This window comes from Ambystoma mexicanum, unplaced genomic scaffold (assembly GCF_040938575.1).
Source record: "Ambystoma mexicanum isolate Mex_15411 unplaced genomic scaffold, UKY_AmexF1_1 Mex_scaf5, whole genome shotgun sequence".
NCBI lineage: Eukaryota > Metazoa > Chordata > Amphibia > Caudata > Ambystomatidae > Ambystoma > Ambystoma mexicanum.
This window is the reverse complement of record NW_027182466.1, coordinates 7931218-7942579: the sequence shown is the minus strand read 5'-3', so window position 1 is coordinate 7942579 and position 11362 is coordinate 7931218.

Below are 11362 nucleotides of genomic sequence, written 5' to 3'. Positions count from 1 at the left end.
TGAGACCCTTCCTATAACATGAGATGTGATATCCAAGTCCTTCCCATTCCAATCCTGAGACCCTTCCTATAGCATGAGATGTGATATCTCAATGCTTCTAATACCAAACCTGAGACCCTTCCTATAACATGAATTATGATATCCAAATCCTTCCCATTCCAATCCTGAGACCCTTCCGATAGCAGAGATGTGATATCTCAATGCTTATACCAAACCTAAGACCCTTCCGATAGCATGAGATGTGATATCTCAATGCTTCTAATACCAAACCTGAGATCCTTCCAATAACATGAGATGTGATATCCAACTCCTTCCCATTCCAATCCCGAGACCCTTCCTATAGCATGAGATGTGATATCTCAATGCTTCTAATACCAAACCTAAGGTCCTTCCTATAACATGAGATGTGATATCCAAATCCTTCCCATTCCAAACCTGAGACCCTCCCTTTAGCATGAGATGTGATATCCAACTCCTTCCCCTTCCAAACCTGAGACCCTTCCTTTAGCATGAGATGTGATATCCAGCTCCTCCCATTCCAATCCTGAGACCCTTCCGATAGCAGAGATGTGATCTTTCAATGCTTATACCAAACCTGAGACCCTTCCCATAGCATGAGATGTGATATCCAGCTCCTCCCATTCCAATCCTGAGACCCTTCCGATAGCAGAGATGTGATATTTCAATGCTTATACCAAACCTGAGACCCTTCCCATAGCATGAGATGTGATATCCAACTCCTTCCCATTCGAATCCTGAGACCCTTCCTATAGCATGAGATGTGATATCTCAATGCTTCTAATACCAAACCTGAGATCCTTCCTATAACATGAGATGTGATATCCAACTCCTTCCCATTCCAATCCCGAGACCCTTCCTATAGCATGAGATGTGATATCTCAATGCTTCTAATACCAAACCTAAGGTCCTTCCTATAACATGAGATGTGATATCCAAATCCTTCCCATTCCAAACCTGAGACCCTCCCTTTAGCATGAGATGTGATATCCAACTCCTTCCCATTCCAATCCTGATACCCTTCTGATAGCATGAGATGTGATATCTCAATGCCTCTAATACCAAACCTGAGATCCTACCTCTAACATGAAATGTGATATCCAACTCCTTCCTTTTCCAAACCTGAGACCCTTCCTACAGCATGAGATGTGATATCCAAGTCCTTCCCATTCCAATCCTGAGACCCTTCCTATAACATGAGATGTGATATCCAACTCCTTCTATTCCAACCTGAGACCCTTCCTATAGCATGAGATGGGATATCCAACTCCTTCCAAATCCAATCCTGATACCCTTCCGATAGCATGAGATGTGATATCCAAATGCTTCTACAAAACCTGAGACCCATACCATGGCATGAGATGTGATATCAAACTCCCGTCCTATACCATGAGACTTGATATCTCAAAGCTTCTAATACCAAACCTGAGACCGGTCCAATAACATGAGATGTGATATCCAAATCCTTCCCCTTCCAAACCTTAGACCCTTCCTTTATCATGAGATGTGATATCCAAGTCCTTCCCATTCCATTCCTGAGACCCTTCCTATAGCATGAGATGTGATATCTAAATGCTTCTAATACCAAACCTGAGACCCTTCCTATAACATGAGATGTGATATCCAAGTCCTTCCCATTCCAATCCTGAGACCCTTCCTATAGCATGAGATGTGATATCTCAATGCTTCTAATACCAAACCTGAGACCCTTCCTATAACATGAATTGTGATATCCAAATCCTTCCCATTCCAATCCTGAGACCCTTCCGATAGCAGAGATGTGATATCTCAATGCTTATACCAAACCTAAGACCCTTCCGATAGCATGAGATGTGATATCTCAATGCTTCTAATACCAAACCTGAGATCCTTCCAATAACATGAAATATGATGTCCAAATCCCTCCCCTTCCAAACCTTAGACCATCCCTTTAGCATGAGATTTGATATCCAACTCCTTCCCATTCCAATCCTGAGGCCCTTCTGATGGCATGAGATGTGATATCTCAATGCCTCTAAAACCAAACCTGAGATCCTACCTCTAACATGAAATGTGATAACCAACTCCTTCCCCTTCCAACCCTGAGAGCCTTCCTATAGAATGAGATGTGATATCCAAGTCCTTCCCATTCCAATCCTGAGACCCTTCCTATAACATGAGATGTGATAACCAACTCCTTCCGATTCCAATCATGAGACCCTTCCTATAGCTTGAGATGTGATATCCAACTCCTTCTCATTCCAATTCTGAGACCCGTCCTATACCATGAGACTTGATATCTCAATGCTTCACATACCAAACCTGAGACCGGTCCTATAACATGAGATGTGATACCCAAATCCGTCCCCTTCCAAACCTTAGACCCTTCCTATAGCATGAGATGTGATATCTCAATGCTTCTAAAACGAAACATGAGAACCATCCTATAACATGAGATGTGAAATCCAAATCCTTCCCTTTCCAAACCTGAGACCCTTCCTATAGCTTGAGATGAAATATCAAACTCCTTCCCATTCCAAACCTGAGACCCTTCCTATAACATGAGACGTGATATCCAACTCCTTCCCATTCCAAACCTGAGACCTTTCCTTTAGCATATGTGATATCCAACTCCTTCCAATTCCAATACTGAGACCCTTCCAATAGCATATGTGATATCTCAATGCTTCTAATATCAAAACTGAGACCCTCCCTCTAACATGAGATGTGATATCCAACTCCTTCCCATTCCAATACTGAGACCCTTCCAATAGCATATGTGATATCTCAATGCTTCTAATATCAAAACTGAGACCCTCCCTATAACATGAGATGTGATATCCAACTCCTTCCCATTCCAATCGAGACCCTTCCTATAACATGAGATGCGAGGCTTCTAATACCAAACCTGAGGCCCTTCCCGTAGTATATGTGAAATCCAACTCCTTCCCATTCCAAACTTGTGACCCTTCCTGTAGCATGAAATGTGATTTTTCACCCCTTCCAATACCATTCCCACAGCCTGAGATTTGAAATCTCATTTCTTCCAATACCAAACCCGAGACCCTTCCAATAGGATGTGATTTGATATCTCAGTGCTTCTAATACCAAACCTGAGATCCTCCCTATAACAAGAGATATCATATCCAAATCCTTCCCATTCCAATCCTGACACTCTTCCTATAGCATGACATGTGATATCAAACTTCCCATTCAAATCCTGAGACTCAGACCTCCCCGTCTAACCTCACCACTCCTAGCTCCCGGATTGATAATGCACTCCTGCTGTGTCTTCTCTCCCTTCTTCTGCTTCCTTTCCTCTCTCCTTCCTCATGTGCCCTAGGTCAGGCTCCTTCTACACCTCCGCAAGGATTACTGATTTGTACCCCTCCCCACTCTCAACTCTCACTCAGTTAACACTCATCTGACATCTGCCATTTCCTGGAAGAACCCGACCTTGATGTCCTTGGTCTAACCGAGACATGGATGACGGCCAGCGCTGTCTCGAGCTCTGACACTTTCCTCCCTGATGACAAGTTCCTCTCCATGCCCAGATCCAAACGTTCATGAGGGGGAGTATCCTTGATTCCTGTAGTAAATTGCTTTTCTTTGCAGGCCGACTCCTCTCACGAATGCCTTGTCTGCAATCATTCTCTCTTTCCTGGCCATTCTCTCACCGTGGCTATTTGCCTACCCCCTTCCTCTCTCAGTGGATGGACTTCTCCATCCTAGCCTCCTACCACTCAACTCCGCCTACTTGGAGAATTCAAAATGAACCTGTATGCTTCCTGACCTGGACTTTTACGAGATCTGCAACTCTTCATGTCTCTGGCCCTACACACTGCAGGGAATACTCAGGATTTTCTGATCTCAGACATCCCCCTATGTAACCCTCTCAACAATCCTCTCCCGTGGTGATCAAGTTCTCATCTCCAAAGAAGGCTAACTACCAGCTGTTCCTCCTCAGTGGAGTTCTCCCTTTCTGTCCCTGCTCTCTGCACCGTTTCGCGTTGCAAACACTCGCTTCCCTGCTCTCTGGTTTAGACGCTTTTCCTTCTTCCTTTCTGTGCCTGTTCTCTGCATCGTTTCGCGTTGCAGAAAACAACTCGCTTCCCAGCTCTCTGGTTTAGACGTGTGTTCCCTGCCTTCTCTCCTCTTCCCGCTGCCTTCAAATCAACAAATGAGCTTCAAAAGATACACGGTGCTCAGAATGCTTTATAACACCCATTATTCAAGATATAGCTGTAACCCGCTAGACGTATTGAAAAGTGCTAAAAACTAGCAAAATAGCTAGAAAATGTTCTTTCCTCGCGTTTTGGTAAATACGAATTCTGGTGGATTCCCATGTTGTACTCCGTGCATTTGTTCAGTCGAATCCTGATGTTTTTAACCACTCGTCACCCATACAAGGGGGGGATCAAAATCTACTGTTCACAGGCTGAATGTATACTGCTGAAATCGTCAATGCATTATCGGGTAAACCGACTGTTCTGGAAAGTGTATTTGCCATCTGTTATTCCAGTCAGCATGTTTTCATCGTCCCTTCTTGTTTCAAGGCTGTACTCCCGTGGTGATCACATTCTCCTCTCCAGAGCAGGCTAACTACCAGCTGCTCCTCCTCAGAGGCGTTCCACCTTTCTGTCCCTGCTCCCTGCACCGTTTCGCGTTGCATGTACTCGCTTCCCAGCTCTCTGGTTTAGATGTGTGTTCCCTGCCTTCTCTCCTCATCCTACAGCCTTCCAATGAGCTCCACAAGATAGTGTTCAGAATGCTTTATAACCCCATTATTCAACATATAGCTGTAACCCGCTAGACGTATTGAAACGTGCTAAAAACTAGCAAAAATAGCTAGAAAATGTACTTCCCTCGCGTTTTTGTAAATGCGAATTCTGGTGGGTTCCCATGTTGTATGTACTGTGTCCGTGCGTTTGTGTCGAATCCTGAAGTTTTTAACCACTGTTCTCCCATACTAGGGAGGGGGGGTCAACATCTACTGCTGTTCACAGGCTGAATGTATACGGCTGAAATCTTCAAGGCATTATCAGCTTTCCTGACTGTTTTGGAACGTGTATTTGCCATCTGTTAATGGAGTCGCCCTTTGTTCATCGTTCCTTCTAGTTTACAGGCTGCACTCCCCTATTGATCACATTCTTCTCTCCTATGCAGGCTAACTACCAGCTGCTCCTCCTCATAGGTGTTCATCCTTTCTGTCCCTGCTCCCTGCACCGTTTCGCGTTGCATGTACTCGCTTCCCAGCTCTCTGGTTGAGATGCGTGTTCCCTGCCTTCTCTCCTCTTGCTACAGCCTTCCAATTTGCTCCACAAGATACAGTGTTCAGAATGCTTTATAACACCCATTATTCAACATATAGCTGTAACCAGCTAGACGTATTGAAACGTGCTAAAAACTAGCAAAAACAGCTAGAAAATGTACTTCCCTCGCGTTTTGGTAAATGCAGGGTACACGCGTCTAAACCAGAGAGCAGGCAAGCGAGCATTTCAGCAGTATAATTTCAGCCTGTGAACAACACATTTTGACCCTCCCTTGTATGGGAGAAGAGTGGTTCAAAAGACCAGGATTCGGCTGAACAAACGCACGAACAGAGTACAAAATGGGAATCCACCAGAATTCGCATTTACCAAAACGCGAGGAAAGTACATTTTCTAGCTGTTTCTGCTCGTTTTTAGCACGTTTCAATACGTCTAGCGGGTTACAGCTATATGTTGAATAATGGGTGTTATAAAGCATTCTGAACACTGTATCTTGTGGAGCTCATTGGAAGGCTGTAGGAAGAGGAGAGAAGGCAGGGAACACACATCTAAACCAGAGAGCTGGGAAGCGAGTACATGCAACGCGAAACGGTGCAGGGAGCAGGGACAGAAAGGATGAACGCCTATGAGGAGGAGCAGCTGGTAGTCAGCCTGCTCTGGAGAGGAGAATGTGATCACCAGGGGAGTGCAGCCTGTAAAGTAGAAGGGACGATGAACACAGGGCGACTGCATTAACAGATGGCAAATACACGTTCCAAAACAGTCAGGAAAGCTGATAATGCCTTGAAGATTTCAACCGTATACATTCAGACTGTGAACAGCAGTAGACGTTGACCCCCCCCCCCCCCCCTTGTATGGGAGAACAGTGGTTAAAAACTTCAGGATTCGACAACAAACGCACGGACAGTACATACATGGGAACCCATCAGAATTAGCATTTACAAAAACGCGAGGAAAGTACATTTTCTAGCTGTTTTTGCTAGTTTACAGCACGTTTCAATACGTCTAGCGGGTTACGGCTATATGTTGAATAATGGGTGTTATAGAGCATTCTGAGCACTGTGTATCTTTTGGAGCTCATTTTTTGATTTGAAGGCAGCGGGAAGAGGAGAGAAGGCAGGGAACACGCGTCTAAACCAGAGAGCTGGGAAGCGAGTACTTACAACGCGAAAAGGGCAGAAAGGAAGAAGGCCTCTGAGAAGGAAAAGCGTCTAAACCAGAGAGCAGGGAAGCGAGTGTTTGCAACGCGCAGGGAGCAGGGACAGAAAGGGAGAACTCCTCTGAGGAGGAACAGCTGGCAGTTAGCCTTCTTTAGAGATGAGAACTTGATCACCACGGGAGAGGATTGTTGAGAGGGCTACAGAGGGGGAGGTCTGAGATCAGAAAATCCTGAGTATTCCCTGCAGTGTGTAGGGCCAGCGACATGAAGAGTTGCAGATCTCGTAAAAGTCCAGGTCAGGAAGCATACAGGTTCATGTTGAATTCTCCAAGTAGGCGGAGTTGAGTGGTAGGAGGCTAGGATGGAGAAGTCCATCCACTGAGAGAGGAAGGGGGTAGGCAAATAGCCACGGTGAGAGAATGGCCAGGAGAGAATGCATGCAGACAAGGCATTCGTGAGAGGAGTCGGCCTGCAAAGGAAAGCAATTTACTACAGGAATCAAGGATAAGCATTGAGATATCACATCTCATGCTATAGGAAGGGTCTCAGGATTGGAATGGGAAGGACTTAGATATCACATATGCTATAGGGAGGGTCTCAGTTTTGATATTAGAAGCATTGAGATATCACATCTCATGCTATCGGAAGTGTCTCAGGATTGGAATGGGAAGGAGCTGGATATCACATCTCATGCTAAAGGAAGGGTCTCAGGTTTGGAACGGGAAGGAGTTGGATATCACATCTCATGTTATAGGAAGGGTCTCAGGTTTCGTATAAACATTGAGATATCACATCTCTGCTATCGGAAGTGTCTCAGGATTGGAATGGGAAGGAGTTGGATATCCGATCTCATGTTATAGGACGGGTCTCAGGTTTTTTATTAAAATCATTGAGATATATTGCATGCTGTAGGAAGGGTCTAAGGATTGGAATGGGAAGGACTTGGATATCACATCTCATGCTATAGATAGGCTCTCAGGTTTGGAAAGTGAAGGAGTTGGATATCACATCTCATGCTATAGGAAGGGTCTTGAGATATCACATCTCATGCTATAGGAAGGGTCTCAGGATTGGAATGGGAAGGAGTTGTATATGACATCTCATGCCGTAGGGAGGGTCTCAGGTTTGGTATAAACATTGAGATATCACATCTCTGCTATCGAAAGGGTCTCAGGATTGGAATGGAAAGGAGTTAGATATCCCATCTCATGTTATAGGAAGAGTCTCAGGTTTGGTATTAGAAGCATTGAGATATCACATCTCATGCTATAGGAAGTGTCTCAGGATTGGAATGGGAAGGACTTGGGTATCACATCTCATGCTATAGGGAGGGTCTCAAGTTTGATATTAGAAGCATTGAGATATCACATCTCATGCTATAGGAAGGGTCTCAGGATTGGAATGGGAAGGAGTTGGATATCACATCTCATGCTATAGGAAGGGTCTCAGGTTTGTTATAAGCAGTGAGATATCACATCTCATGCTATAGGAAGTGTCTCAGGATTGGAATGGGAAGGAGTTGGATATCACATCTCATGTTATAGGAAGGATCTCAGGTTTGGTATAAGCATTGAGATATCACATCTCTGCTATCGGAAGGGTCTAAGGTTTGGAAGGGGAAGGATTTGGATATCACATCTCATGTTATAGGACGGGTCTCAGGTTTGGTATTAGAAGCATTGAGATATCAAGTCTCATGGTATAGGAAGGGTCTCAGAATTGGAATGGGAAGGAGTTGGATATCACATCTCAAGCTATAGGAAGGGTCTCAGGTTGGAATGGGAAGGAGTTGGATATCACATCTCATGTTATAGGAAGGGTCTCAGGATTGGAATGGGAAGGACTTGGATATCACATCTCATGCTATAGGAAGGCTCTCAGGTTTGCAAGGGGAAAGAGTTGGATATCACATTTCATGTTAGAGGTAGGATCTCAGGTTTGGTATTAGAAGTATTGAGATATCACATCTCATGCTATCAGAAGGATCTCAGGTTTGGTATAGAAGCATTGAGATATCATATCTTATGCTATCAGAAGAGTCTCAGGATTGGAATGGGAAGGAGTTGGATATCACATCTCATGCTAAAGGGAGGGTCTCAGGTTTGGAAGATAAGGATTTGGATATCACATCTCATGTTATAGGAAGGATCTCAGGTTTGGTATTATTAGAAGTATTGAGATATCACATCTCATGCTATCGGAAGGATCTCAGGTTTGGTATAGAAGCATTGAGATATCATATCTTATGCTATCAGAAGGGTCTCAGGATTGGAATGGGAAGGATTTGGATATCACATCTCATGCTAAAGGGAGGGTCTCAGGTTTGGAAGGGGAAGGATTTGGATATCACATCTCATGTTATAGGATGGATCTCAGGTTTGGTATTAGAAGTAATGAGATATCACATCTCATGTTATCGGAAGGATCTCAGGTTTGGTATTAGAAGTATTGAGATATCACCTCTCATGCTATAGGAAGGGTCTCAGGATTGGAATGGGAAGGAGTTGGATATCACATATGCTAAAGGAAGGGTCTCAGGTTTGGTAGAAGCATTGAGATATCACATCTCATGCTATAGGAAGGGTCTCAGGATTGGAATGGGAAGGACTTAGATATCACATATCATGCTATAGGGAGGGTCTCAGTTTTGATATTAGAAGCATTGAGATATCACATCTCATGCTATCGGAAGTGTCTCAGGATTGGAATGGGAAGGAGCTGGATATCACATCTCATGCTAAAGGAAGGGTCTCAGGTTTGGAACGGGAAGGAGTTGGATATCACATCTCATGTTATAGGAAGGGTCTCAGGTTTGGTATAAACATTGAGATATCACATCTCTGCTATCGGAAGTGTCTCAGGATTGGAATGGGAAGGAGTTGGATATCCCATCTCATGTTATAGGACGGGTCTCAGGTTTTTTATTAGAATCATTGAGATATCATATTGCATGCTGTAGGAAGGGTCTAAGGATTGGAATGGGAAGGACTTGGATATCACATCTCATGCTATAGATAGGCTCTCAGGTTTGGAAAGTGAAGGAGTTGGATATCACATTTCATGTTAGAGGAAGGATCTCAGGTTTGGTATTAGAGGCATTCAGATATCACATCTCAGGCTATAGGAAGGGTCTCAGGATTGGAATGGGAAGGAGTTGGATATCACATCTCATGCTATAGGAAGGGTCTCAGGTTTGGTATAAGCATTGAGATCACATCTCATGCTATAGGAAGGGTCCAGGATTGGAATGGAAGGAGTTGGATATCACATCTCATGTTATAGGAAGGATCTCAGGTTTGGTATTAGAAGCATTGAGACATCACATCTCATGCTATAGGAAGGGTCTCAGGATTGGAATGGGAAGGAGTTGGATATCACATCTCATGCTATAGGAAGGGTCTCAGGATTGGAATGGGAAGGAGTTGAATATGACATCTCATGCCGTAGGAAGGGTCTCAGGTTTGGTATAAACATTGAGATATCACATCTCTGCTATCAAAAGGGTCTCCGGATTGGAATGGGAAGGAGTTGGATATCCCATCTCATGTTATAGGAAGAGTCTCAGGTTTGGTATTAGAAGCATTGAGATATCACATCTCATGCTATAGGAAGTGTCTCAGGATTGGAATGGGAAGGACTTGGATATCACATCTCATGCTATAGGTAGGGTCTCAAGTTTGATATTAGAAGCATTGAGATATCACATCTCATGCTATAGGAAGGGTCTGAGGATTGGAATGGGAAGGAGTTGGATATCACATCTCATGCTATGGGAAGGGTCTCAGGTTTGGTATAAGCAGTGAGATATCACATCTCATGCTATAGGAAGTGTCTCAGGATTGGAATGGGAAGGAGTTGGATATCACATCTCATGTTATAGGAAGGATCTCAGGTTTGGTATAAGCATTGAGATATCACATCTCTGCTATCGGAAGGGTCTCAGGATTGGAATGGGAAGGAGTTGGATATTCCCATCTCATGTTATAAGAAGGGTCTCAGGTTTGGTATTAGAAGCATTGAGATATCACAACTCATGCTATAGGAAGGGTCTCAGGATTGGAATGGGAAGGACTTGGATATCACATCTCATGCTATAGGGAGGGTCTCAAGTTTGATATTAGAAGCTTTGAGATATCACATCTCATGATATTGGAAGGGTCTCAGGATTGGAATGGGAAGGAGTTGGATATCACATCTCATGATAAAGGAAGGGTCTAAGGTTTGGAAGGGGAAGGATTTGGATATCACATCTCATGTTATATTACGGGTCTCAGGTTTGGTATTAGAAGCATTGAGATATCAAGTCTCATAGTATAGGAAGGGTCTCAGAATTGGAATGGGAAGGAGTTGGATATCACATCTCAAGCTATAGGAAGGGTCTCAGGATTGGAATGGGAAGGACTTGGATATCACATCTCATGCTATAGGAAGGCTCTCAGGTTTGGAAGGGGAAAGAGTTGGATATCACATTTCATGTTAGAGGTAGGATCTCAGGTTTGGTATTAGAGGCATTGAGATATCACATCTCATGCTATCAGAAGGGTCTCAGGAATGGAATGGGAAGGAGTTGGATATCACATCTCATGCTAAAGGGAGGGTCTCAGGTTTGGAAGGGGAAGGATTTGGATATCACATCTCATGTTATAGGAAGGATCTCAGGTTTGGTATTAGAAGCATTGAGATATCACATCTCATGCTATCGGAAGGATCTCAGGTTTGGTATTAGAAGCATTGAGATCTCACATCTCATGCTATCAGAAGAGTCTCAGGATTGGAATAGGAAGGAGTTGGATATCACATCTCATGCTAAAGGGAGGGTCTCAGGTTTGGAAGGGGAAGGATTTGGATATCACATCTCATGTTATCGGAAGGATCTCACGTTTGGTATTAGAAGTATTGAGATATCATATCTCATGCTATAGGAAGGGTCTCAGGA